This window comes from Monodelphis domestica, chromosome X (genome assembly GCF_027887165.1).
Source record: "Monodelphis domestica isolate mMonDom1 chromosome X, mMonDom1.pri, whole genome shotgun sequence".
NCBI lineage: Eukaryota > Metazoa > Chordata > Mammalia > Didelphimorphia > Didelphidae > Monodelphis > Monodelphis domestica.
This window is the reverse complement of record NC_077235.1, coordinates 29,032,050-29,055,868: the sequence shown is the minus strand read 5'-3', so window position 1 is coordinate 29,055,868 and position 23,819 is coordinate 29,032,050. Positions and strand designations below refer to the sequence as shown.

At 39.9% G+C, this 23,819-nt stretch overlaps 1 long non-coding RNA gene across 2 annotated transcripts in view; it reads right to left on the bottom strand.

Moving 5' to 3' along the window:
- LOC103092694 (uncharacterized) overlaps positions 1–23,819 on the bottom strand; it is a 200,005-nt gene that overhangs the window by 95,496 nt on the left and 80,690 nt on the right. For both annotated transcript variants that reach the window (XR_008914413.1, XR_008914412.1), the window contains exon 2: positions 13,821–13,949. This is a non-coding gene — a long non-coding RNA (uncharacterized LOC103092694). The remainder of the gene's footprint in view (positions 1–13,820; positions 13,950–23,819) is intronic.

Genomic DNA, 23,819 nt, shown 5'->3' with positions numbered 1-23,819 from the left:
TAACAGTGACAAACTTCATCATCAAGTAATAGCAGGGGCATTGGAAGGGGCGGGGACAGAAGAAATCAGGGAAGATTTCATGCAGAAGGCAGGAGCTGAACCATGTCTTGAAAGAAACTGGAGAAACTAAGGGGTACAAGCAGGGTGGGAGGGGAGAGGGGGAGAGAGACAGAGACAGAGAGAGAGAGACAGAGACAGAGAGACAGAGAGAGAGAGAAGCGGGAGAGGGAGAGAGGGAGAGGGAGAGGGAGAGGGAGAGAGAGAGAGAGAGAGGGAGAGAGAGAGAGAGATAACATGTGGCATAAGGAGACAGCATTGTGTGCAAGGATGAGCAAGGAGGTCAGTGTCAGCAGACTGCAGAATACTCATAGGGGAGTAGAGTATGAAGACTGTGAAGAGCTTTAAATGTCAACCACAGGATTTTATATTTAATCCTGGAGGAAACAGGGAGCCCCAGGAATTTACTGAGTGGGTACACAGCCAGACCTGAGCTTTAGAAATGTCACTCTGACAGTAATATTGGGGATGGATTAGAGTGGAGAGGCAAAAGAAGAGGACAATTCTAATGAGTGATGATTATGTACGTGGTGAAATGTTACAGAGAAAGAAATGAGAAGCTCTGGTAACTGAGGGAGTTCAGATGGCACTAAGATTGTGAGTGTAAATGACTAGAAGTTATGGAAATTTTAGGAGAAAAGGAGAGTTTCTGAGTTTTGTTTTAGACACATTGACTTTAAAATGAATCCTGTGGACTATCTAGTTCTAGGTGGTAGTGTAGGGAGAGAACTTGGGAGACAAGTGAGGGCTGAGTCACTTGACCCCCATTGCCTAGCCCTCACCACTCTTCTGCCTTGGAGCCAATACACAGTATTGTAAGACGGAAGGTAAGGGTTGAAAAAAAACTCTTCTTATCATCTGGGAAGCTAGAAGTATTGCACTTAGAGGGAACAGTGACAAACTGTATAGGATGAAACAAGACATAAATAGGTATATAGACATATGTATGCATAAATACATATACATGTGTATATATATATATATACATATATATATATATAACTAGAGAAAAAAGAGGTTAATACTAAGAGAAATGGGAAAAGAAACAAATGGGGGTAAATGAATATGTCACAAAGAAGCTCATCGCGGGAGGGGGAAGAACATCAATACACTGGAAGGGTAAAGAGGTTGGAGATAGGAAATACTCAACTCTTATGTGCATTAAAACTGATCCAAAGAGGAAAGAACAACCCAATCCATTGGGCAGAGAATAGATTTGCACACTATAGGGGAGTAGAAGGATAACAAATGGACTGATGTGGAGAGAAGCAGTATAAGGGAGGGAGAAGGTGGAGGAGTAGTTTTTAAAATACTGCAAAAAAATATGTGGGGGTTTAAGAAGGGAGGAAGGTAGAAAGGGAAGTAAAATAATTGTGGGAACTAGGGGGCCTGATTAAAAACAAGCATTGGTGTAGAAGGAAATAGTGAAAGAAGAAAAGGCAGGACTAAGAGTAGAAATCAAAATGCTGGGAAATACACAGGTAGTAATCATAACTCTGAATATGAATGGAATGAACTCACCCATAAAACGCAAGTGAATAGCAGAGTGGATTAGAATCCAACTACCATATGCTCTCTACAAGAAACACACATGAGGAAGGTAAATACGCATAGGGTGAAAGTAAGAGGATGGAGCCAAATCTACTGTGCATCAACTGATAAAAAGAAGGCAGGAGTCGCAATCATGACATCTGACAAAGCCAAAGTAAAAATAAATCTAGTTAAAAGAGATAGGGAAGGTAATTACATCCTGATAAAAGGCAGTATAGACAATGAGGAAATATCAGTACTCAACATGTATGTACCAAATGGCATATCATCCAAATTTCTAAAGGAGAAACTAGTGGAGCTCAAAGATGAAATAGATAGGAAAAACTATACTAGTGGGAGACCTGCACCTTCCTCTATCTGAACTAAATAAATCAAACCAAAAAATAAATAAGAGGTAAGAGAAGTGAATGAAATCTGTGAAAAATTAGTAGATATGTGGAGAAAAATAAATAGGGACAAAAAGGAATATACCTTCTTTTCAGCAGCACATGGTACATTCACAAAAATTGACCATGTATTAGGGCATAAAAACATTGCAAACAAGTGCAAAAGTGCAGAAATAATAAATGCAACCTTCTCAAATCACAATGCAATGAAAATAATAATTAGTAAGTGTACATGGAGAGGTAAATCAAAAATTAATTGGAAATTGAACAATATGATTCTCCAAAACCGGTTAGTCAAAGAACAAATCATAGAAACAATTAATAATTTCATTGAAGAAAATGACAATGATGAGACATCCTTTAAAAACCTATCGGATGCAGCCAAAGCAGTACTCAGGGGGAAATTTATATCCTTGAGTTCATATATTAATAAATTAGGGAGGGAGGGGGTCAATGAATTGGGCATGCAAATTAAAAAACTAGAAAGTGGACAAATTAAAAATCCTCAGATGAAGACTAAATTAGAGATCCTAAAAATCAAAGGAGAAATTAATAAAATTGAAAGTCAATGAACTATTGATTTAATAAATAAGACTAGAAGCTGGTAATTTGAAAAAACAAATAAAATAGACAAAGTACTGGTCAGTCTAATTTAAAAAAGGAAAGAAGAAAACCAAATTGCCAGTATCCAAGATGAAAAGGGAGACCTCTCCTCTAATGAAGAGGAAATTAAGGCAATCATTAAAAACTATTATGCCCAATTATATGGCAATCTAGGTGATATGGATGAATACTTACAAAAATATAAATTGCCTAGACTAACAGGGGAAGAAATATATTACCTAAACAATCCCATATCAGAAAAAGAAATTGAACAAGCCATCAAAGAATTCCCTAAGAAAAAACCCCCAGGGCCTGATATATTCATAAATGAATTCTATCAAACATTCAAAGAACAACTAATCCCAATATTATACAAACTATTTGACAGAATAAGCAAAGGAGTTCCACCAAATTCATTTTACGACACAAACATGGTACTGATCCCAAAACCAGGCAGGTCAAAAACAGAGAAAGAAAACTATAGAGCAATCTCCCTAATGAATATAGATGCAAAAATCTTAAATAGCATACTAGCAAAAAGACTCCAGCAAGTCATCACAAGGGTTATTCACTACGACCAGGTAGGACTCATACCAGGGATGCAAGGATGGTTCAATATTAGGAAAACCATCCACATAATTGACCATATTAACAAGAAAACCGACAAAAATCACATGATTACCTCAATAGATGCAGAAAAAAGCTTTTGATAAAATACAACACCCATTCCTATTGAAAACACTAGAAAGTATAGGAATAGAGGGGCCTTTCCTAAAAATAATAAACAGTATATATCTAAAACCATCAGCTAACATCATCTGCAATGGGGATAAACTAGAAGCCTTCCCAATAACATCAGGAATGAAACATGGGTGTCCATTATCACCTCTATTATTTAACATTGTACTAGAAAAACTAACAGTAGCAATTAGAGAAGAAAAAGAAATTGAGGGTATTAAAATTGGCAATGAGGAGACCAAGCTATCACTCTTTGTGGATGATATGATGGTCTACCTAAAGAATACTAGAGAATCAACCAAAAAGCTAATCGAAATAATCAACAACTTTAGCAAAGTTGCAGGATACAAAACAAACCCGCATAAGTCATCAGCATTTCCATATATCTCCAACACATCCCAGCAGCAAGAATTATAAAGAGAAATACCATTTAAAATCACCCTAGACAATATAAAATACTTAGGAATCTATCTGCCGAGACAAACACAGAAACTATATGAACACAACTACAAAACACTCTCCACCCAATTAAAACTAGATCTAAACAATTGGAAAAACATTGATTGCTCATGGGTAGGACGAGCTAATATAATAAAAATGACAATCCTACCCAAATTAATTTATTTAGTGCCATGCCCATTGAACTACCAAAAAACTTTTTTACTGAATTAGAAAAAGCCATAACAATATTCATTTGGAAGAACAAAGGATCAAGGATATCCAGAGAAATCATGAAAAAAAAATGCAAAGGAAGGAGGACTTGCAGTCCCAGATCTCAAACTATACTATAAAGCAGTGGTCATCAAAACAATTTGATACTGGCTAAGAGACAGAAAGGAGAATGAGTAGAATAGACTTGGAGTAAATGGCCTCGGCAAGACAGTCTATGATAAGCCCAAACATCCCAGTTTTGGGGACCAAAACCCACTATTTGACAAAAACTGCTGGGAAAATTGGAAGAGAGTATGGGAGAGATTAGGTTTGGATCAACATTTCACACCCTACACCAAGATAAACTCAAAATGGGTGAATTACCTGAATATAAAGAAGGAAACTATAAGCAAATAAGGCGAACACAGAATAGTAAAATTGTAAGATCTTTGGGAAAGGAAAGACTTTAAAACCAATCAAGAGCTAGAAAAAACATCATAAAATGTAAAATCAATAATGTTGATTACATCAAATTAAAAAGGTTTTGTACAAACAAAACTAATGCATCCAAAATTAGAAGGGAAGCAACAAATTGGGAAACAATCTTCATAACAAAAACCTCTGACAAAGGTCTAATTACTCAAATTTATAAAGAGCTAAACCAATTGTACAAAAAAATCAAGCCATTCTCCAATTGATAAATGGGCAAGGGACATAAATAGGTAATTTTCAGTTAAAGAAATCAAAACTATTAATAAGCACCTGAAAAAGTGTTCTAAATCTCTTATAATCAGAGGAATGCAAATCAAAACAACCCTGAGGTATCACCTCACACCTAGCAGATTGGCTAACATGACAGGAAAGGAAAGAAATGAATGCTGGAGGGGATGTGGCAAAGTTGAGACATTAATGCATTGCTGGTGGAGTTGTGAACTGATCCAACCATTCTGGAGGGCAATTTGGAATTATGCCCAAAGGGCACTAACAGACTGTCTGCCCTTTGATCCAGCCATAGCACTGCTGGGCTTGTACCCCAAAGAGATAATAAGGAAAAAGACTTGTACAAGAATATTCATAGCTGCATTCTTTGTGGTGGCCAAAAATTGGAAAATGAGGGGCTGCTCTTCAGTTGGGGAATGGCTGAACAAATTGTGGTATATGTTGGTGATGGAATATTATTGTGCTAAAAGGAATAATAAAGTGGAGGAATTCCATGGAGACTGGAACAACCTCCAGGAAGTGATGCAGAGCGAAAGGAGCAGAACCAGGAGAACATTGTACACAGAGACTGATACACTGTGGTACAATTGGATGTAATGCACTTCTCCATTAGTGGCAATGCAGTGAACCTGAGCAATCTGGAGGGATCTATAAGAAAGAACACTATCCACATCCAGAGGAAACACTGTGGGAGTAAAAACACCGAAGAAAAACAACTGCTTGAATACATGGGTTGAGACTCTAAATGAACATCCTAGTGCAAACACCAACAACATGGAAATAGGTTCTGATCAAGGACACAAGTAATACCCAATGAAATTACGCGTGGCTGTTGAAAGGGTGGGTGGAGGGGAGGGAGGGAAATAATATGATTATTGTAACCAAATAAATAAATAAATAAAAAGTAAAAAAAAATAAAAAAGAAATGTGTTTACATATTACCTTTTTAATCAGAATGGTAAAAGAGAATCAGAGCAAGTCAATACCAATGTCCCAGTGTATGTACATTACCCAGCCTGTGTGATCCTCGTCCAGTCTCTGCTCCAGCATCCCTCTTCCCCAAAGAGTATCTAAGAGATCAGTTCCCCTAACGTGCTCCCAATGTTTGCCCAAGACTTTTTCACTCACAACAGACTTTCCTGGTAGATCAATGTGGCCTATAAGACAGAAGGCAGGCACTCCCAAAGAATGACATAAGAGGCTTCCCAAGCATGGCAGCCCATGCGGCAGGCTCTGCTCCTGCAAGCACAGCATTCTGAGGTGCATGCATTTAGTTTGTGTCTCTGGATTCAAGGGAACTTCCCCAAAGAATGCAAACTGCCCCATCATCTTGGTTCAGCAAAGGCACTTGGCTACCACCAGTAGGTAGTCATTCCCTTTCCCCCTTTACCTACTCACCTTCCCCAAAGATCTCATGACTCCCCGACATCTCTCATTCCCTGATCACATGGAGACATAACCCTCCCCTTAGCAAGTGAGGCTGAAGTCAGTTCAGCAAGGGCATTGGCAGGGCCATTACAAAGGATCCAGCTCATTTTAACTTGGGATTACTGAGACTGATGCTCGCTCCCATCTCTACTGGAGGAGGGGGTTAGGAAAGGGAGCAATCATGAGAACAGCAGGGCTGTTTGGGACTTGGAAGCACCCTCCCTTTATGGCGGCAATAACTGAAGTCCACTGAGGGGCAGGGACTTATCCAAGATCACAGTGTCTAAGTAGGATTTCAGTTACTCAATCAAGTAGCTTTTTATGAAGTGTCTTCTACCCTTTGCTGGGTACTATCCTAGGTGCTAGGGATATAAAGAAAAAGAAAATAGTATCTCTGTTCCCACAGAGCTTACTTTCTGATCCAGTTCCAGGGACTCCAAATTTCTACTCTGCTATTCTCCCTCTACCCCTGCTGCTCGAGGCATGGCCTACAAGAAAGGTAGTGAGGGGATAGCAGAGCAGCCCCATTTTCTGTGCCGGGTTCTTTCTGGAACCTGGGGAAGGAGGGGAGAAACAACAGTACTCCCATAAACTATGATTGATGTTTTCACTCTAAGCCATGCTCTTGTTTGTCATCAGCTCAGATATTTTTTAAGTCCACTTTGCTTTGAAAAAAAAAAGACTAGGGGGAAAAGCTTCATTTCCTGTGGGGCATTCTTTTCAAAATTGAACAAATAGAAAGGAGTGTGACTCTGCAGACCATACAAGCGGAATAAAAGCGTTTGCAGTGGACAAGAGGAGAAGGCTCCAAGGGCTGGGACTCATTACTGATGAAAGGAAAGTAATCTCTCCAAAGAAGCCCGGTGCTTTTGCAGCTGGTAAGTTACTGCTGCCTTGGGGCACATAAGCCACAGTGCCTGTCCATCCAGGGCTGTCTCCTGAGGCTGGCCATTTTTCCCCATCAGGCATTTCGGGGCTTCATCCTGAAAATAGGATCCAGTGTCTTGAATTATGCCCACAATCCAAAAGATACGAGGCATAATAACAACACTGGGTGGGCAGCATCAGCCCTTAGCAAAATGGGGAAGTAGGTGGTTTTTCTTGCAGGGCCTCCGTCTGCCCTTTCTGTCTCTTCTACAGCATCTACAGAGTCCTCTCCTCTCACACCTACTTCCTGCAAGTGCTCCGTAAAATTCAAATACAAGAGATGGTAGAACATCTGAAGCATTAAATCATATCATTTTGGAACTGGAAGGAATCTGGGAAATCTAGTCCAGCCCTCTCATTTTACAGATGAGGAAACAGCTCCAGAAAGAAGTGACTTTTATAGGATGAGTACACAAGCTTAAAGCAGGAAGGGATCCTAAATATCCTCTGGTCCACGGAATATTAGTCTGTCAATTTGTTTTTTTAATATTTTGGGATGGGGCAGCTGGGTAGCTCAGTGAAATGAGAGCCAGACCTAGAGTCAGGAGGTCTTAGGTTTAAATCTGGTCTCAGATGCTTCTGAACTGTATGACCCTGGACAAGTCACTTAATCCCCATTGCCTGGTCCTGACCACTCTTCTGCCTTGGAACCAATACACAGTATTGATTCTAAGATGGAAGGTGAGGGTTTAAAAAAAGGAAAAAAATTGGGGGAAAGGTATCTCAATATAATTGATCTTTCTTGTGCATTTTATTTCACTTCTTTCAAAACATGATTTTGCAAAGGGGTCCATAGGCTTCATTGAACTGTCAAAGATGTCCATAACACCTGCTTAAGTGCAATTCCCTCATTTTACAGATGAGGAAACTGAGACCCAGAGAGACGTGATGTACACAGAATGATTGTAAGCTTTAGAGCTCAAACACACCTCAGAGATCCTCCAGTCAAACCCATCATTCATTTTTCAACTGAAGACACTGAGGCTCAGGGAAAGAACAAAAAGAATGATTACAAGAGGCAATGAAACTACCCAACTGAGTTCAATCACAAAGTCCTGGGTTCAAGTCCTAACCTAAACTAATGACCCTACACAAGTCACTTAACCTCTTAGGGTTTCAGGGAACTTCCTAAGACAGAGCTACAGAGCAGGTGCTTGACCAGCATTGGTAACGGAAGTTTCCTCATAGCAATAAAAGGTCTAATTCCGTCATTTAACAGAGAAAGAAACTGAGGCCCAGAGAGGCACAGTGACCAAGGTCACAAAGGTAATAAAGGATAGAGAGGAAATTAAAAGTCATCCACCTTTCCATTTTGCCAAATATAAAACAAGAGTTCATTATCTTTTCCTCTTCAACTCAATCCTCTTCTCGACTTTTCTATTTCTACCAAGAGCAGCACTATTCTTTTAGTCAATTTAGGTCCACAAGCTGGGAGTCGATTATCTCACTCCATTTCCCCCCACATCCAATCAGTTGTCAAGGCTTGTATATTCTGCTTCTAGAATGTCCCCTATATCTAGCCCATTCTCTCCACCCTCAAAGTCACCTGCTTAATTCACGTCATCATTACCTTTCACTGGGACTAATGCATTAGCCTATTTACTTCATTCTCTCTCCTTTCCAGTCCATTCTCCCCACAGCTGTCATATTGATATTCCTAAAGTATAAATCTGACCATGGCATTTTCCTGTGCTTGAAGCTGCAGTGGCTCCCTGCTGCTTCTAGGATAAAATAGACACTTCTTTGTTTGGTATATAAATTCCTTCACAGTACACAACATTCCTAGTTCATAGTCCAAACAAACTGGCCTGTTTGTTAAATAACTTTGCCTGTATGAAAGGTAAAAAACTTTTTCAGAAACAGAACACATTTGGGTCAATAAAAGAAGTAGATGATTGGGGGGAGGGGGGAAACCTTGGTATTAAATTTCTGATGTAAGGTTTTTGTATCTAAGATATACACAACTAACAGAAACAGCTATGAATGAAAGCTATTCCCCAAAATATAAGTGGTCAAGGAATATGAAGAAACAATTCTCAAAAGAAAATTGTGAAATATGAACAACCATGCAAAAGAATTGCCAAATAATTAGTAATAAGAGAAATACAAATCAAAATAAATTAAAAGAACCCAGAGGTGTCATCTCACATCTACTAAACTGGCAAACATGACAGAAGACAAAAACAGTGTTGGAGCGATTGTGGAAAGAGCAGTACACTAACGATTTGTTGGTGGAGCAATTTGGAAACTGGAAATCTGAACGACGATCCAGACTTAAAGTGACAAAAAAAGTGACCAGATAAAGTAATCAACATGACCCTCCAACCCAGATATTCCACTGCTGGAAAATGCCCCAATAAGGACACTGATTCTAAAAAAGCTCTATATACACTAGACTATCTAGAACAGAATATTCTGTGGTAGCAAAGGTCTGGAAAGAAAGCAGATACCTACTGACTGGCGGAAACTAACAAACTTTGATCCAGGAATGTAACAGAATATTACCATGTTGTAAGAAATGACAAATATGACAAATAATGAGAAGCATAGCAATGCTTAAATGAACTGATGCAAAGTTTAGTAAGCGGAACCAAGAAAACAACATACAGAGAGATTATAACAATGTAAAAGGAAACAATACAGAACTACCAAAAAATGAACATTGCAAAGTGATAAAGAACAAGCCCAAAGCAGATGAGAAGATCTCTCTCTGCTCTTTTGAAGAGGTGGGAGGTCTATAGGGATGGAAAACTGCACAGAAAGTCAGGTTCCTTTAGTGTATTCAGGGATTTCTTCTTCCTCCTCCTCTTTTTATTTAGAGCATGTCTCCTCAGTGAGGGATCTCATCTATTAACTACTGTAACCAGTTAGTTACATTTCCCAGATTCTTGTTTGGTTCTTATGCAGATAAATGGCTGGGAACAAAGTTATGGAGGTATAACTCTGTGTCCTGAGGGAAGTTCATTGTCTTTGCTGGTCTTTTCTTATGTAATTGAGCTGTTCAAGCCTCAAATAGTTCTTTAGTCATTTCTTCACCTCATTTTACAGATGAGGAAGATGAGGCAAATAAGGTAAAGTGACTTGCCCACAGTCACACAGCGAATAAGTGTCTGAGGTCACATTTGAACTCAGGAAGATAAATATTGCTGATTCTAGGCACTGCACTCTATCCACTTCACCACCTAGCCACCCCATAACAACTAGTAGCCTACCACAGGTTCCATGGTATTCTCCAGCTTGGTCTCCCATTACTATCAATGGCCAGACTCTCTCTTCCCACTTTCTTTATCATTGAGAGGGTTGTTTCTTTATTTTTCAATGTCTTCCTCTTTGCCTCTTTGGACCTGCAGCTTTGCTTAAGTCTGAATGGGTGTATCCCCTCCTGGATCACTGTCTTACTATGGAAAAGGGGCTTGCACAGCTTAATGAAACTCTGAGCTCTGCTGTGCGAGGTTACCCAAGATGCACAGTTCATGGTGGAGAGATCTGACAAAAGGAGATCCACTGAAGAAGGCAATGGCAAACCATTCCAGATACTGGGGATCCAGACAGGACATCTAAGTGACTTACTTGTTCTGCAAAGTGGCAGAGAGAAGCTCAAATTCAGACAGACGATCCTTATTCTTAGACTCCTTCTATTGCCCTGTGCCACTTTCTTAAATGAAGAACAAAAAATTCCGTTAACGGCCAAGATGTGTTTACCAATACCCAGATTTGTGGTACTTCCTAAACATAACATTGATAACTGAGGGCCCGATGGCACGTTTCCTTTTTTCACTGGATGTGGGCACACACACAGTTAGCATCCGCTTTTCCATGGTCTCTTCCAAAGTTTCATGAGGGAATGGATTTCCTGATCCATTTCCACTAGTGTAGCCAGTTAGGGAGCAATGAGCACTTAGTACTCAAGATAACTGCAAGTGGAGTGGAGTGGAGGCTGAGCATTCATCTTGGTACCTTGATTTGGTCCAACAGTTCACTTCAAAGACATTGTCAAAATTATTCAAACTTGGTCAGCTATATGGATGAAATCAACTGGGTAATGGTCCAATCTCCATCATGGTTTTGACTGTGTCCATGTAAACTAACAGCTTATGAGAGACAAATGCTGAAGGAGGGGGGAGGTTACAAAGGACAGCAGCTTGAATGGCACTTTCTCTGCCACACCCTAATTCAAGCTTTCATCACCTCTTACCTGGATTAGTTTCCCCAACCAGTCTCCTTGCTTGCTTTCAGCCTCTGTCCTCTTTTCTTAATTAAAAAAATTTTTTTTAACTCTGATCATCCATCTTGGAATCCATGCTGTGTGTTGGTTCCAAGGCAGAGGAGTGGTAAGGGCCAGGGAATGAGGATGAAGTGACTTGCCCAGGGTCACCCAGCTGGGAAGTGTCTGAGGCCAGATTTGAACCCAGGACCTCCCATCTCTAGGCCTGGCTCTCAATCCACTGAGCTACCCAGTTGCCCCCCTCAACTGTCCTTTTTAATCCACTCTACAGCTACCCGATTAATTCTTCAGAGGCACAGGCCTAATGTGCTGTCACTTCCCTGACCAAAAGCTTTGAAGCTATTTATTGCTTACAACATAAAATATGAATTTTTTCAGTTATAATTCAAGGCTCTCTACAATCTGACTCCAGCCTGCTTTTCCAGCCTTAGTTTACCTTATTCCTCTTGACCTAATTGATATTCCAGCCAGACTAGACTATTAGCTTTTCCTGGTCTTGTCTTGTCTCTTCTTGTCTCCTTGTACTTTCCCATATCTAGAATGTACTTACTACTCATTTCCACCTATTGAGATTCTTTCTTATTTCAAAGCCATCCATGTCCTACCTCCTGAACATAGGAGTATGCCAGGGCCAGAACTCAGTTAGTTCTGGGCCCTCTTCCTTTTTCTTTCTGTACACTCTTTTTATGATTTCATTAATTTCTATGGGTTCGGTTATTATCTCACTTCGGATGATTCCCGTGTGTGTGTGTGTGTGTGTGTGTGTGTGTGTGTGTGTGTGTGTTCAGTTCTCATCTCTCCCCAGTCCTGTAGGGCCAGCTGCTTGCTAGGCATCTCCGTGTCTCCCATAGCCATCTTAAATTCATGTCAAAAATGGAATTCATTATTTTTCCCTTTAAGCTACCCCTTGCCCTACCTTCTCTTGTTTTTGGAAGGTCCCACCACCATCCTTCCAGTCACTTCAGTTGACAACCTTGAGGTCATCCTCGGCTAGTCTCTCTCCCTGCTCCTCCAATTCTAATCACTTGCCAGGTCTTGTCAGTTTTCTCTCTCCCATCTGTCTTCTTGCCTATTCCCACTTTGACTGCCTTTCCCTTGCTACACGGATGTTCTGGTCTTCACAACCACAGAGAGTCTGAGAGGAAGTATGCTTTGGGAAGTGATGAAATGAGGCAGCAGAGAGAGGTGCCACAGTCCAGGTCAGCGAGATGCCAGTTTGACCTGCCAATGAAACTAAACCAAGCTAGATGGCAGAGAAAGAATACTGAACTTAGATTCAAAATCTTAGTTCTGACACTTAGTCAAGTGACCCTGGGCAAGTCTCTTCACCTCTGAGTCTGGACTTCCTTATCTGTGAAAATGAGGATAATAATAATACACCACCAACCTCCAAAGATAACAGATATAAAGTGGAAGGCTTCCATCATTGCTAAGGCCAGTTGTTCAGTCCATTGACCATGCCATGAGTGTGTCATAATAAGAAGCAGTTGGAGGTCCTAACCAGTAACAAGACAGTCAAGATCAAGAAAAGTGCCAGCTAAGGGAGTTTCAGTCTTCTTTTAAAACTACCATCACCTTAGTCTGTGCCCTGCACTAAAGAGCCAAGACTTAGGTCAAGAGTCCCTAATGAATGGCTCTAATGAATGTGTAGGAGAAACTAGGTGGTACAGTGGGTAGAAAACTGGACCAGATCTAGCCTTAGACACTCACTAGCTGTGTGACCCTGGGCAAGCTACATAACCCTGTTTGGCTTTCTTTCCCCATCTGTAAAATGAGCTGGAGAAGGAAATGGCAAATCACCCAAGTATCTTTGTCAAGAAAACCCCAAATGGGATCATGCAGAACTGTGTCACATTGCCTATACTCTTTGACCAATAAAGCAGGGATAGATACGAGGGCTAAATTAAATTTACTTGTGTATTTCCAAGAAGCCCTTTGTCTGGAGAAGCCTATATACTGCCTGGAAACTCCCTTGCTCTATAGAGTGGATGTATAACTGCAGGTATGTTTTTTTTAATTATGTATTGATCTATTGTCCATATTGATTCTATGACAAAACTGTATATGTTATTCAGGTAGGCCTGTCCACGCTTGTGGAGATCATTATAATGGGCTCATATGACTACTATTTAGTGAAATAAACTAAGTATAAGTTCAGAGTAGAGGTGGGGGTTTTGGTAAGACGAAGGCGTAAGAAGTGGTTCATATTAGGTAAGTCCACATGAATCCATACCCTCTGCATAACAAGTTGCTATAGAAAGGAAGAGAGAGAGGAGCTGTGGACATCCATCCCAGGAGAACCCTGTAAGAATGCATTTCAGACTGGTAAGAACATCATCAGAATGAGTGTGAGTCACCTGACATGATACTTCCTATCAAATGGGATCAGGCTGGTGGACAGCAGTACTACCTGGTGGTTAAGGCTGAATTTGAAATGAAAATGTTTCCAAGTATTCTTAAATATTGGCATTTTCTAGACACTGCCCCTCAGCCTAAAGCACGAGAGCAGGTAGCTGGCTAAATCTTCCACTTACCAGATGTGTGACTTTAGGCAAGATGCAATCTTCTGAGTCAGTTTCTTTTGTGAAATGATCAGATATGGCAGGCACGTTTCAAGAATCCAGAGATCCAGTATGTGAAGGTATTCGATAAGCTGTAAGGTCCTGTACAAATAAAATGAAATGAATGTTGGTTGAAATGAAAATGATTCTGATTATCCTTAAATACTAATATACTCTAGACATGCATGTGAGTCAAGAAGCGGCAGTTAGAACCAATCTTGTAATAACTGATTAGTTTAAGATTGGAAAAGGAGTATGGTACAGCTGTATATTGTCACCTCATTTATTTAAATTCTATGCAGAACACATTACAAGAGATGCCAGACTGGACAAACCAAAAGCCAGAATTTAAAGTTGCCAGGAGAAATATCAACAATCTTGACTATGAAGACAATACTACTCTGATGGGATAAAGTCAAGAATTAAAAGGAGCCTCCTGATGAGGGGGAAAGAGGGGAGTGTAAAAAAAAGTAAAAAAAAAAGAGGGGAGTGGCTTGAAACTTGACACAAAAAAACTGAGATCTTAGCAATTGGTCCCATCACTTCCTGGCAAATAGAGGCAGAAGAAATGGAAGTGGTATCAAATTTTACATTCTTGGGCTCAAAGGTCACTGTAGGTGGCAACTTGCAGCTATGAAATTAAAGATGCTAGCTCCTTGGGAGGAAAGCTCTGGCAAAGCTGGACAATATACTAAAAAGTAGAGACATCACCTTGTTAACAGTGTCCCTAAAGTCAAAGCTATAGTTTTTCCAGTAGCAATGTATGGCTATGCGAGTTGGACTATAAGGGAAACTGGGTACCACAAGAATCGGCACTTTCAAATTTTGGCACTGGAGACTTCTGAGAGTTCATTGGATGGCAAAGAGATCAAATCAGTCAATACTTAAAGAAATTAATTCAGACTATTCACTGGAAGGTCAAATACTGAAGCTCAACCTTAAGTACTTGGGCCACCGAATGAGTAGCCAGGACTCATGGAAAAGACTCTGATGTTAGGAAAGACTGAAGGTAAAAGGAATGGCAAAGAATGAGACGGATAATGTCACAGAAGCAACAAACATGAGTTTGGACAGACTTTGACTTTGGAGAAGAGAGGGCCAGGTGTGCAATAGTCTATGAAGAGCCATGAAGAGTCAGACACAACTGAACCATAACAAAAATGCTCTAGGCATGCATGTCATTCCTCCGTCAGCTGCCCTCCAATAATAACCAATTTACTGGGGGTAATTCAATTGGACAAACATTTATCAAGGGCCTATGAGAGGTATTAGGTGGTATAGTACAAAAAACAAAGTAAAAGAGTCCTTGTGCTAAGGAGAGGCAGTACTGCATAGTGGATAGAGAGCCAACCTAAAATCCAAGAAGATCCGAGTTCAGGTTCTGCCTCTAGCTAAGTGACCCTGGATAAGTCACTGTACCTCCCAGTGCATTAGGAGCCACTCTAAGTGGCAGAGAAGGTCCCTACATGCTTTGGTAGAGGGAGTTTCCTCATCAGGAAGTGCTTTGTACCAATGAAAATCATTTCATTGTTCACATTCCTATCCCTATCTTTGCTCTCAAGGAGCTAATGGTGGACAGAAACAAGTATATAGATAAATAAACATTAAATAAATACCAAGTGATTTGGAAGGGGGCACAAATAACAGGGGATGAGCTAGGTGCAGTGGATAGAATGCTAGGCCTGAAAACCTAAACACTAGTTGTGATGCTGGGTAAGTAACTTAATAGCTATCTGCCTCAGTTTTCTCAAACAGAAAATGGAAATAATAATAGCATCTATCTCCCAGGGTTGTTGTGAGGATCAATTGAGATAATTATAAAGTTCTTGGTCCAGTGTCTGGCACATTGCAGGTGTGATATAAAAGTTAGCTAGCAGCAGCATCGACATTTTATTAGGAAAGGCCTCTTGTAGGAAGGGGCACTTGAGCGGAGCTTTGAGGACAGGATGACATGATCAGACCTGTGCTTTAGGAATTTCAATTTGGTAGCTATGTAGAACAAAGATTGAAGGGAAATGTAATGAAGGTTAAGAACGGAATGGAGGTTAAGGTCTGAATCTGAATGGAAGCCATCATAAATATTGAAGGCTGGACATTGTGAGGAACAGTGGGTTCTCAGGAGCACCCAGTCAATGAACTTTTATTATGGAGATATTCCCTGTCCTCAAGAAGCTTAGTGGAGGAGACACCATGTGTACATACAGATACATGCAAGACGCATACAGAGCAGATGGAGGTGGCCTTGCAGGGGACCATGCCAATGGGCCCGGGTTGAGGAACAGATTAGTGTTGGGATGGTCAATATCAGCAGGCAAGAAAGATCCAATGACCTCAGGGTGCTCTTTAAATCAGCTTCTCTCCCCAAAGTACCATGGATCTAAATCAATGTCCTGGAGCTGATACCAATTTGGCTACCTAGATATTTTTTAAAATTGTCTCGATTAGGGTGGATTAGTAACAAGCAAGGCACTGATCACCAAAAGGCTGACCTCATCTCTTCACAAAATCATAGATTTCAAGTTGGGAGAGATCTTAGAGGGGATCTATTCAACTCACTTATTTTACAGATAAGGAGATTCAGAGAGATGAAGTGATGTGCCCAAGGTCATAAAGGAAGGAAGTAGCCAGAAGTGGAATTCAAACCCAGGCCCCTTGCCTCAAGAATCGAAAATTTCCCCATTATGTGGCTCAGATTGAATAGATTTTCTCAATCCAACTAATGACTTAGTAAACAAACCTGAAAATAATCACTCCTGGAATTGGTGTAGCCCAATTAGAGATTCATTGAGCTTCTGAAGCAACATGACTTCCCAATACTCTGGCTGGATAAATATAAAAATATCTTCTTTCTACTGCCTGAGAAATCAACTTGCCAAAATTAGAAGTTAATTGACTTGCCTAGATGGTAGGATTTATCAACAATTTGAGCATAATGAGAAGAACCCAGAGCAGCAGGGTGTCCTGCTTACTTGGCATTCTACCAGAAAATAAATCAACATTCATTAGCAACAAAAATGCTAAACCCTGTGACAGGATGATTATTTATGTTAAAGATAAAGATACAACTGAGTAAGTCATTTCTCCTACTTGTAAACCTTCCATGCTCAACTCCTCTCCAGATCCCACCCATCCATCAAAGCCTAGATCAAGTTTCATCTCAGCTAGGGAGGTTTTCCTGGATATTTCAGCCCATGCTGAGCTCACCTGCCTATAACTTCCTCCTGTACTTATCATCTGAGCCACACTGAGTGTGTGGCAAAAGCAAAACCTGCTTTGCATGGACACCAAATTGTTTCATGTGTGTAAGTCTAGTTTCCCCCAACCTGATTGGGAGCTTTTTCAGCACTTATTCCAGTTTATTATTATATCTTCATCCTACCCCCTCACAGCACCCGACAGAAGGTTAAATGCATTGGAGTGTTCAATAAATTTAATAAAATTTAAAGCAATTTCCTCATCTGCAAAATGGGTATAATACCTCACAAGGTAGATCAGAAGATCAACTAAGAAAATATATGAAATACTTTGCAAACATTAAAGCATTATTTAAATGTCAGGTATTATTATTACTGTTGAGCATTAGATTGATAAGGTTGGTAAGATTGTCAATGAATTTAGATGACTGAAAGAGCTTTTCAACAATATATGAAATAAAGGAACCAGACCCCCTCCTAAAAAGTCCTGGCTTACAATTCTGCAGTTACACTGTCTGTTTTTTCATTCTCTTTGTCCTGGCATGGTCATGAGAACATCATAATCTGCAGATTGATCAACCAATCAGTCAACCAGCCCTGGTTAAACATCTCCTGTGTGCCAGACAAAAATCAACCAGTCTCTTCCCTTGTCAGGGACGACATCATGGACAAAGAGAATCCGGGAAGTACCTGTGTTCCAGACTCTGCTGGTGTCATTACTTAGCAACCTCTGCTCCTCTGAGACCTACATCACTGGATCCTTCTCTGCTGTTTACCAACACGCTCAAATCTGCCACATCTTTTGATCCAACTATCCCAGCTATCATCCTAGATCTCCCCTTTCTTTCTTCATCGATGTTTTGCCTACTAACTAATGGTTGTCCCCCAAGGCTCTCTCTAGGTCACCTCTCCTTTTCTCGCTATACTTGGTGATTTCATAAGCTCCCATGGGTGCTATCATCTTCTTTATGTAAAACATTTCCTGATCTGGACCTAGACTCTCTCCTAAACTCCATGTTATGGCATCACCAACTTCCTGCTGGACATCTTGAACTGGATGCACCATAAATTCAATATTTTCAAAACTGAATTCATCTTTTTCAGCAAATCCCTTTTCCTCCTGATTTCCCCATTACTGTCAAGGGCATTGCTATTCTTTCAGTCACTCAGATTCTCAACTTTATCCCTTACTCTCACTCATCCCGCAAACCCAATCCGTTACCAAACCTTGTTTTTCATCCACACAGCCAATACTCTGGTTTAGATCATCACCACCTCTTGCTTGGGTTATTGTAATAGCCCCTTAGTCTGTCTCCCTGACTCGAGTCTTTCCCCACTTCATTCTACCTTCATTCAGTTGCCAATGTGATTTTCCTGAAACACAGGTCAGACCACGTCAACCCCATCTGTGATCAATTCCAGGGGCTTCTAATTAATTCCAAGATCTCTATACAGCATCTAAAGCCCTTCACAATCCAGCCTTTCTCTATTTGTAGTCTTTTTTCCTTTGCATTGGCTGCCCCTTACACCTGTAATGTTCCTCACTTCTGTCTCTTAGGATCTCTAGTTTCTTTCAAAACTTGTTTCAAATATCACCTTCTGTAGGAGCCCTTTCCTGGTCCACTCCACCTCCCGGGTTGCTAGTGACTTTACCTCAAAGGCCACTTTCCTTCTACACAGAATATATCTGGCATATCCAAACACACAGTCTCTCTTCTATTAGAATGTAAGCTCCTTGAAGGCAGAGGCCATTCTTGACTTTCTTTGTATCCGTTCTCTCACTCTCAGCAGAGCCTAGCACATAGTAAATGTTTAATAAGCACATAGTAAATGTTTAATAAATGCTTATGTTCTGAAAACCAGCATGGAAACTCAGAATTATGATAGAGGTTCACAGGATCACAGATTAAGAGCTAGAAAGGACCTTAAAAATCACAGTCTGACCCTTTCAAATCTGATGAAGAAACCAAGTCACAGAAAAGTCAATCGGCTTGACCAAGGCCATACAGAACCATAATTTGAACCCAAGTCCCCTGGTGCCAAATTCAGGGCTCTTTCCACAATAATGGCCATATGAGATCTAAACATATCCACTCAAAAAGCATATTCGAGAATATAAATCTGTATCATTTGAGGCTATTTCTTCCCTCCCTCTTCTGGTTGAAAAGTAAAAAAAAAAATGTGACTACTTGGCCTGCTTTCGGATGCTTCCCTTTGGTCTGATAAGGAATGCCAAGGTTTCTGGGGAAGCTAGAAAAACAACTATTCTTGCACATTCCTTTGTTTCAGAATAGAAAAGTGAGGATTTATTCCATCCATTCAGTTGTGGTCTTGGATGATATTTTTTCCTTCTGTTTTAAAAGCAACCTTTCCTTGGAAACCCAAAGCCCTATCTATGAATTTGGGGCACTGCATTTATCAAGACAGTGAGGACTATCTAATCACATCCCTTGCTCCCCAAGCCTTGAGGATCAATGCTCCTACTTTCTGGAACAACGAGCCCATTTTGGAAGCTTTGGAGTCTGAAGCAGTCATCTTAATGGGAAAGCTGTGGTGACAGGCTCCTTTGCAAAGGGACGAGACATCCGTTATGAAAAGTACAGTTACCTAGTGCCTTGCTACATTTGAAGGTCCTCACAGTGAGTGTTATATCATTTGTTATTAATTCCATCACCTGTGCCAAAAATGAATCTTATTTCATGCATCCGATTGTTTGGGCATTGAGTGCAACAAAACATATGGGTCTTGTTTGAAACCTTTCCAAATCATAGAGGTCCATGTGCAACCGATAAAGACCAATTTACTGAGCTTGGGGGAAGGGAACACTGATCTCAAGTCCAATCCAAGAAGGACGCCCTATATGTTTTCTAAGTGCTAAACTCAAGGGAAATTACTTCATCAAAACTTGATCCAGACCACAGTAATGAAGACTGTGATGTAGCCAATGTTCAACTCTGTTGACTTTACGGTACTGGAATTAATCCATCTGCATTGCAGCTCAATGAAATCATTTCCAGGCCAGAGTGACTCTGGGGCTGACTTCATCTCTTAAGGCCCAGATGCCGAACTGCACAGTCCAGAGAGTTCATGATGTTACTGACATACTGTTAACTTTCTAACAGTGACAGCTGTCTGTCTCACTAGGTGAAGGGAGAAGGAGATCACAATTCCAAAGCCTAAAGAGATTTTTTCAGTGTCGATCTACAGGCCTGATACAGACCCATCAAGAACATGTGTGAGCAGAAAAAGAGATAGGCTCTTTTTAATAATAAAAGAGAGTGAAGTCTGATAGACAGCTTCAGTGTCCAATTGCTGCCTTGATCTTTTGGTAGCTTTTGGGATGTAATTCTAACCCACAGATACCACTTGCTCAGTCTGGATGATTTTTGTCAAAGCCCGACCAAAAATCTTCCAGAGAGGATCCACCTATGTGGATCCCTTATGTGCATGTGCATGTGTGTATCTTAGCTGGATTGGATGAGAAACATAATGTTGGATAGGCCTCTTAAGTTCAGGAAGAGCTGATTTCAAGTGTCACCGTGGCTGTGTGACTCTAGGAAAATCACTTGACTTCTCAGCACCTCGGGCGATTTTCTAAGTTACAAAATAGTTGCTGATCTAGACTGGTAGAAGGAAGCTCCTCGTGGGAGTTACCTAAACCAATGAAATCAAAGATCTAGAAGAAAAGAGTGCTTAGTACAATGCTGGGCATAGAGTATGTGCTTAATAAATGCTTGTTGATTGAATGACTGTGCTAGTATTAATGAAGTATACAACCAAACAAAGTTAGTTATTTGTCATGTGGTGTGGGTCCTCTGTGGCTGCTTCAGGGAAAGCCATGAACAAGAATCACACTAGCTAAGAGGGTATGACTGGGATGATATCTGCCCCAGAGGTGTAAGGGCCAGGACTCCTGAGACCTCTGGAAGAACAAAGTTCTGACTATGGAGATGTTTTCTTTCATGTAATTTCGGATGGAGTAGGCCATCCTAGAATTCTGCTAGTCATATGGGAGGGGTTTTGAGAGCTTCCGTTTCATGTATCTAAAGACCACATCCCCTAACTTACAGAGCTCTACAGATTTCTTGCTTTAAATTCCTGCTAGAAAAAGAGTCCGTTCATTCTTAGGTCAGGACTATGTAAGAGATAGTAGCAACATGATGTTGTGAACCAGCAAAGTAGTACAGCGTGATAGAACACCAGGCCTAGAATCAGGAAGACTTTCCCTTGGGAAAAGAGCTGTGGATTGGGAGGCAATGAACCTTACTAGCTGTGAATCTTCAGACAAGTCACTTCTCTGAGCCTCAGTATTCTCATCTGTAAAATGAAAAAAATATTTATACTCTCCACTACATGAGTGCTAAGGAAGAAAAATATTTTATAAATCATCACCTGGCAGAAAAATATGAGTTACTCTTACTATTATTATGAAGTACCCACTCTTAACCAGAAACAAACACTGTATTTAAGTTCACTCATCATCCCTTGCTGCCAAATGCCACAATGAAAACTTTTACCATAAAAATCCCCCTAATGGCTTCTAGGGAGTCAAAACAAGATGGCAGAGTGACATTAGAATTTTTGCTGAGCTTTCCCAACACACTCCTGTATAACAACTTTTAAAAATATATCAAGCCAAATTCTGAGTAGGAAAACCAACAAAAATACAGTGAGGCATTTTTCTAGCACAGCACAGCTTAGGAAAACAAAAAGAGAGGTCTGAAGAAACTCGAGCAGGGGCTTGTTGGAAGCATGGTACCATAGAAATGGCATTGGCTGGGGGAGGGAAGATGGTAGCAAGAGCATCCAAATGCCCAGACATAGTAGGGGGACTAAACACCTATTCAGAAAGAGATCCCAGGGGAATCCCTATATTAGCACTACGCAAAGGATCAGGTGCCCTTTTGCACCTCTGTTGTCCTTGCCCATTTCTGGGTTGCAGTTTCAGGGCAAACAATAGTGGTTAGTCATGAGAGAGTAGGAGCCCCAAATTTATAAGAACCAAAGTTCAGACCAGACAGGCAGTGACCAGCCTTTTCCTCAGATGACACCACTTAGGAAGGACTAAAAACTTATAGGTCCTCTCCCAGACCAAGCTATGAAAGCAGCATAAGAACATGAAATACAGAAGCTCAGGACAGATCTCTACCCAAAGAGGTCATCAAAGTCCTACACTAATATTAAGTCCAAAACCAAGAAATTAACTGAAAATAAGCAAAAAACAAAAAAGAACATGACCATAAAAATTATTGTTGTGACAGGGATGCTTAAGACACAAATGCAAAATAAAATAATGACTTAAAAGCATCTACAAAGTTTCAAAGAAAAAGGCAAATTGGACACAAGCCCAACAAGAATTTCCAGAAGTTTTTTTTTTTAGTAGGGGAAACAAAGAAAAAATCAGATTACCAGTATCAAAGATGAAAAGTGCAAAACCAATGAAGATAAAATTAAAGCAATCATTAGGAGCTATTTTGCCCAATTATGACAATAAATCTAACAATATAGGTGAAATGAATATTTACAAAAATGTAAATCACCCAGATTAACAAAATAAATAGAATACTTAAATAATCCCATCTCAGAAAAATAAACTGAATAAACCATCAATAAACTCCCTAAGAAAAAATCCCCAGGGCCAAATGGATTCACAAGTGAATTCTATCAAACATTTAAACAATACTTAATCCCAATACTATATAATCTGTTTGAGAGAAATGAGCAAAGGAGGAGACCTTCTTTGACTCCTTCTATGATACAAATATGGTGCTGGTACCTAAGCCAGGAAATCAGAGAAAGAAAATTATAGGCCAATTTCATTAGTGAATAGAGATATAAAAATGTTCAACAAAATACTAGCAAGGAGACTACAGCAATACATCATAAGGCTTATTCATTACAACCAGGTGAGATTTATACCAGGAATGTAGGGATGGTTTAATATTAGGAAAAATATCAGCATAATTGGCTATATTAATAACAAAACTAATGGAAATCACATCATTATTTCAATAGATGCAGGAAAAGCCTTCAATAAAATACAACACCCATTCCTATTAAAAACACTAGGAAGCATAGGAATACATTGGTCATTCCAATAAAGTAGTGTCAATCTAAAACCATCAGCAAGTAACATCTGCAATGGGGATAAGTTAGAAGCCTTCTCAATAAAATTAGGAGTGAAATGAGGATGCCCATTATTACCACTACCATTTACTACTGTACTAGAAAAGCTAGTTTTAGCAATAAAAGAACAAAAAGAAATTGAAGGAATAGTAGTAGGCAATGAGGAAACTAAACTATCAGTCCTTACAGATAATATATGAAGGTTTAGGGAATCCTAGAGGATCAACTAAAAAACTAGTTGAAATAATTAATAATTTTAACAGAGATACAAAACGAATTTACAGAAATCATGAGCATTTCTATACATTTCCAACAAAGTCCAGAAGCAAGAGATAGAAAGAGAATTTCCATTTTAAAATAACCCTAGACATAATTGACTTTGCTACTAAAAGCAAGGCAATGATCTAGGACAACTCTGAGGGACTTATGAAAAAGAACGCTATCCACATCTAGAGAAAGAACTGTGGGAGTAGAAATCCAGAAGAAAACATGATTTACCATTTGGTTAGATGAGTATATGACTTGGAGTTTGGTTTTTTAAAATTACTCTATTACAAAAATGAATAATATGGAAACAGGATTTGAGTGATTATATATATATATATATATGCATAATCCAGTGGAATTGCTTGTCGACTCCAGGAAGGGGGAG